At 44.6% G+C, this 6,603-nt stretch overlaps 1 pseudogene; it reads right to left on the bottom strand.

Annotated features, from left to right (window-relative positions):
• On the bottom strand, positions 1-6,354 carry LOC129740451 (actin-5C-like; annotated as a pseudogene).
• Between the last annotated feature and the right edge of the window lie 249 nt (positions 6,355-6,603).

Genomic DNA, 6,603 nt, shown 5'->3' with positions numbered 1-6,603 from the left:
TTTTTAAACATTTTTAAAAGTAAACTTTGGAATGAAGCTAGAGAGACACACCAACGAAAAAAAAACACACCTTACATCTAGAAACACTTCCGGTGCACTATTGAAGGGCCACTCTCGTCGTACTCCTGCTTGGAGATCCACATCTGCTGGAAGGTGGAAAGCGAGGCCAGAATCGATCCACCGATCCAGACCGAGTACTTTCGCTCGGGTGGCGCAATGATTTTGATTTTCATCGACGAAGGTGCCAGCGCGGTGATTTCCTTCTGCATGCGGTCGCCGATTCCGGGGTACATGGTGGAACCACCAGATAGGACCGTGTTGGCGTACAGATCCTTCCGGATGTCGACGTCGCACTTCATGATCGAGTTGTAGGTGGTTTCAGCCATTCCACAAGCTTCCATACCGAGGAACGATGGCTGGAAAAGGGCTTCGGGGCAACGGAAACGTTCATTACCGATGGTGATCACTTGTCCGTGCGGAAGCTCGTAGGTTTATTCTAGGGCGGAAGAAGAGGCAGCGGTGGCCATTTCTTGTTCAAAATCTAGGGCAACATAGCAGAGTTTTTCTTTGATGTCGCGGACGATCTCGCGTTCGGCAGTTGTGGTAAAGGAATAACCTCGTTCGGTCAGGATCTTCATGAGGTAATCGGTGAGTCGCGACCAGCTAAATCCAATCGCAGGATGGCATGTGGTAAGGCGTAGCCCTCGTAGATCGGAACCGTGTGAGAGACACCATCACCGGAATCCAGCACGATTCCGGTAGTCCGCCCGGAAGCGTACAGCGATAGGACGGCCTGGATGGCAACATACGAGGCTGGAGTATTGAAGATTTCAAACATGATCTGTGTCATCTTTTCACGGTTGGCTTTCGGGTTGAGAGGAGCCTCTGTTAGTAGAACCGGATGCTCTTCTGGGGCCACGCGCAGCTCGTTGTAGAAGGTGTGATGCCAGATTTTCTCCATGTCATCCCAGTTAGTGACGATACCATGCTCGATGGGATATTTCAGGGTCAGGATACCTCGTTTGCTCTGAGCTTCGTCCCCGACGTAGCTGTCCTTTTGACCCATGCCGACCATCACTCCGGGCATCTTTGGGCGCCCAACGATTGACGGGAAAACTGCACGGGGAGCGTCGTCTCCGGAAAAACCAGCTTTACACATACCGGAACCATTGTCCACAACTAGGGCGGCAACTTCTTGTTCAGCCATTTTTTTGTTGGATAACTTTTAGGGTAATATGATGTTACTTTGTAAAATTGGATGAACTGCTTCCAACCGATCACGAAAAACTACTGTAACGAAAAGGGCTGCGACATTAAACGATATAGATCCTCGCGGATCGAAAGATTATTATTTAATTTCACAGTGTCGAAGTCGTTTAACCAGTTTCTCTATAACGGGATACCCGATTGCGGTTAAGTCACCAACAGATTCCAATAAGCATAGGTATAGGAAACTATCGTATGGTATCAGAATTTTAACTATGACTGCCAGTCTGTGACTAATGTTTGGTGTGTGAATTCCCGGCATGAGTCATCGGCAATCTTTTGTCACCGCAGTAAAATTGAAGGATTCAGCAAGAATGGGGTGGAACAATCAGGCTCCTTTTGTCCAGCAGTAGCCGGGCAAGTGGGTAGGCGGCAAGAGGTTGTAATCCTAAAATTTCTGCAAACGCTGACTCATCGGTCGAGTTTTATGTCCCTCCCGGGAGGGGTTGCAAATTCAACGTACACATTTCACATCAAAACTGCAGCTCTCGGAGTTTTCTCCGACAAGTGGTCTGGCAGGCCCGGCTGGCCTCGTCTAATTTTGTTACAACAACCCGGCCAACTCGTCGTATGGCCAATAAAGAATGAGGGCGAATAAGGTGTGTAGGGAAGAGGGCTTAGTTAGCTGATGCGACCATGTCTGGATGGGCGAGTTGGATTTCAGATCGAATAATCCCGTTGTTTCGCTTTAAATGGAAACGGACGACCGGCGAAGGAAACGTGAGCTCGTATCGTAAGGATGTGCTGCTACTCTGGTCTGATCTGGGATATGGGTGTGTGTTGGTAGGTTCGGGAAAACGGGACTGTAATACCACACCCTACATCAACATTGTATGCTTGCACTCGTTTGAAACGTGCGGGTGGAATTGGCTGAAGGAGGAAACAGACAGGAGAGTTCATTCAACGACCTAGGGTAACTTTTGATTTCCATTCCGGGGCGCGGCGTTGTCTCTCGCCCTTTCTCTTTGAGGCGCTCGTTGAATGTGTTGGTGCTGAAAACTCGAAGCATAGGAAAATGCTTTGGTTTTCACACTACTACAGGACCTCTTTTCTCGAGAATTTCTTTGCGATCCTTCGTGAGACTTGGTTGTGTTGAGATCCGAGACCGTGAAAATTTAAGCTCCTTATATGCTGAGTCTAGATTTTTCTGGTATCGTTACCAAAATGGTTTGCCAACAGAATTGATCAGATGAAAAAATTAACCCACAGAAAGAGTTCTGTTCTCTCTGGCCGATGCTGGAGGTCGACCACGTTTCGCTACCCTAGATGGTACTCTGCTGCTATGACATTCTACGCTAAGACATTAAATAACAAAAAAAACTGGCGCGTTCATTGCGTGCAGGAAAGCATCCATTAGAAACTGTCAATAATAATAATTAAACCTAAAATAGTCATCCAACAACAAGTTTGACGCGCTTCTCACAAAGTGCGCCAATTCGTTTCTAACGCGTCTTCGAACACTTTGCCTTATAAAGTAATGAATCTTACAAACTGTCCACTTTTGACCAACAACGGGGAAGTAACTCCCACCAATTCCCCCTCTTTCTTCTTGAATCGTTCACGGCAGCAACTCTCTGACGTAGGTCTCTTTCCGAAAGGAGTCTCCGAGATCTCAAACGATTGAAACGTGACCGGATTAATCATCTTTTGCTGCCATAAAATATCGATATAATGGAGAACCATCCGAAATTTATGCGTTGCCCTTTCCCTTTGGCACGCATTAAATTTGATGTCACCTTCTTCAATTGTAGCATGTACTCAGCCCTCACGATACATTGCTCATAATTGTTCAACGAAATTGTTAATTAAAAAGCGCACTACCAAAAACAGACAGCCCAACCAAAACAGGGTAGCTATTATCGGGTTGAACCCAAAAACGGCTCTACTTGACTCGGTCGACAGAAACCCTGGGGCCAACGAGCTGTTGTAGACCAAACCGGGCCACAGCACTTTATTAAGAAGTGCGGAGACCCCTCGTATAACATACCTTATACGCACACACGACGACGACGACGACGAGATGATAGCCGGGCCGACGAAAGACTCGTTTAATAACGCATTAAATTGGAAATTGAGATAAAAGATGCTGGCGGTGCTGCTGGGCTGGAAGAGGAGCGAAAAACGAAAATGCATTCAACCGCACAGAGCTGCACCACGAGCAGAAACTGCACCCGTAGATGGCGCGCAGAGTCGAACAAATGGAGGGCAAAAATGGTAGTTGGTGGAACGTCGTCGGCTGAAAGCAAAAAAAAGTTCGCTGAAAACAACGAAATAAAAGCGAAAACATTACCATATATGGAAGAAAGCGGTTGCTCTCCGGTTGCTTCTCTAGAGCATAACACGGCACCGTACACACATAAGCTGGCTGCCTCCTCCTAACAGAAGCTGAATCGTTTTTACCACTACACCACTCTTACCCACAAGCTGGCTTACGCGCTCCACCCAATTCACCACCCTCTTCTGCCGATAATCAGTCAGGACGTTGAACGTCTTGCGACGGCATCGAGTCAGACTCATAATTTTCATTGAAGAAAACTTTTCTTTCACTGATGCTAAGCACTCTCTGATTCAATATTTACAAACAAGTTATCTACATTCCCTAGCTGACTAGATGATTCATTTATTTTTTGTTGTTCATATATGATAAATCACACTGTGGTGTTATAACAAGAACAAAAAAACGAATCATCTCAATACACCCACTCATCAGAAGAACAGGGGAGGAGAGGGTAGTGGTTAGAACAGCAGCGCATCAAATCCCAAATGCAGGTTAGGAGGATTGCTCTCATTTGCTGCAACAATTTACCGTCTCATAGTACGACGACGGTTATACAGGTTCATCAGCCCGTCGTCGTCGCATTCGAGAAGGACATTCGCCCCCCATACAGGTTAATGCGAAATGTTGCCCTACTTTGCTCCAGATGGGTCAGGAGTCGGGAGCACAAAGAATCCTTACAGCCTCCAACCCAAGGAGAGATGATTGACATTCATTGTCAGTCAGCCAGAGCTAAGCTACACGCCCCTCAATTGGATCAGAAAATGAGGCTAGTGCCCTAGAAAGAGTAACAAAGTGTAAGCTGGGCAATGATAATAGCTACTTTATATTTTTATGACGAAACATCTCTAACCGCAGATTGAATTGAGACGAGGGTTGAGTGTCTACATGCTGTCAACTGGGAAGGCTATAATAGTTTTAGGATTGAGATTATTAACTGTCGATGGCAGTTTATGTGGAATTTATGGATCCTTGAAAATGTTCTATAAATTTTATCGGTTATATCTCGGATTGAACTCAGATTATTGGAAAGTTCAAAACTCAAGAAAATTTATGAATGTCTATAATGGCATTTTGGTCCCCTGCTTGGACATTTTTGGAAACGCAAAGAAATCTAAACATGAAAGTTCAAGAAATCATCCATACCCGAAGTTGCTTGGTGGATTTGTTTGAATATTATTCCATTGTCAATGTTTTAAGTTATATGTTATTCTATGTGTAATATTCATCCGGCAGGCAAAATGAAATACATCGTATTTGATCATCAAAGTTTTACTGGTTTTACTATCCCTGATCCGAGAAAATTACCCTGGTTTGCGCTACAATACCTACCGATCAATTCAAAATATATTGCTCGCGATACGATGATGATTATTTGAAAAATTAACTTGTCAACTCTGGCTGTGTGGATCACATTCTGGTCCGTGCCAAAAGCTTAAAGCTAAAAAAATGAAATTTTACCGGAGCTGATATTAATGAAAATTCGGGTTTGGGGATTTAGTGACAATACTATATAGAACAGTTCGAAATGTTTTGAAATAAGCAGTACGTAGAAGCAGTTTTTTTAAAAACTGTGTTTCCTGTTTAAAATACATACACATCACTGTCGAGGCTTGGAGCACCTTGAAGTACATCACAAACCTCAATCTCAATCCCACAGTGTCCGTCTGATATTTCAATATCACTAAATGAAAAAAAACATAAGCCATTGGCCAAACCTTTATCAGCAAACTATCGCGATCGACGATTGCCTTATATGGCAGTAATCAAAATCTCGAGTGGCTCACACATGTATGATGTTTAGTACTGGTATGTGGACCTAAGTGAGCTCCATTGCTCCATTCTGTATATGGATACACCTGATTTAACCACTCTAGGGCGACCCATCCCAGTCGGAAGATGGATTACTTAATAATACAAGCCTCAATCGAACGACCTCGAACGAGACGACAAAAAAAAAACTATGCGACAATACACCCCGTAACTAATTATGCCCTTTGCCTGACAACACAGTTTTTTTTTGCTTATGTTGACAATGATAGTAAGTACCAATAATGCTCAACGACAAACGTGCCAGAGTAAGCATAACAATAAAGCGCGCGCGTATTTGCTCTACATTACGCGCTTCGCTTAACCCCAACCTTATTATTCGGTTTGGTGTTCTATTGTGCCGTCGTCGTCGTTCTCGGGATAGTGGACAGGTAAACATTCTACGCGCAAAACTGACATTTTTCGGGTTTGTTACACAATCTGAATACCGCACAAATCGAAAGAGAATCTGACGAACCTGGTGGGCACACCTGTTTCCGAGACATTTGTTGACGTACGGGATTCCAGCTTTGACGGTATGCACGCCTCTCAAATTTACGAAAATATTATGACAGCTCACTGGATCGGTGAAATATGCAAATTGAGTGTTCCATAAACTGTAGGCTTAAGACAGCTCGATTAGCACTAATAGAACCGCGATCGTTAAGGAAGATCCCGACCAGACAGTCAACCCTGTCAAGTTCCTTAGCAAACTGGAAAACGCGCCGTATCCAACCCGATTGATGGAGTCGCGGTGGAATTTCCCACGCACCGACCGGCTGGCGGCTGGCACTCACTTTGCTGTTCTCGATTCGTTCCTGTTGCTTTACTAAGTCGGCTTTTACGACGATGACGACGACAGTTGTCTTGTTAGTGCGAAATTATTACAACTCGAGCCATATATTTTCTACAATTTTGCCTTCCAGCCTTCCACCAGCAATGAATGGTGGTCGTTGCTCAGTAGAGTTGTTCCGATTCCATCGATCGATCCGCGTGTGACGTAACACTGAAATGATCGCTGCAGGCTCCGTGGTAAAATCAAACTAGTTTGATCGATCATCCAACCATCTCAGCAAGCCTGTTACCAACAACGTTGTTGGAATTATGAAAAATATTTCAAAGTGGCACACCACCAACAGCAACAGATTCACAGCCTACTGCCCGTTGTAAATAACTAGGAGCTGGTGTGTGTACGGAGTAACATTTTCTCCTCTTTCATTTTCCTTTCGATCGAACGAAGAACTGAGCTGATG

The sequence above is a fragment of the Uranotaenia lowii genome, chromosome 1 (assembly GCF_029784155.1).
Source record: "Uranotaenia lowii strain MFRU-FL chromosome 1, ASM2978415v1, whole genome shotgun sequence".
NCBI classification, from domain to species: domain Eukaryota; kingdom Metazoa; phylum Arthropoda; class Insecta; order Diptera; family Culicidae; genus Uranotaenia; species Uranotaenia lowii.
Note: the sequence above shows the minus strand (reverse complement) of the source record. Positions and strands in the feature narration are given on the sequence as shown.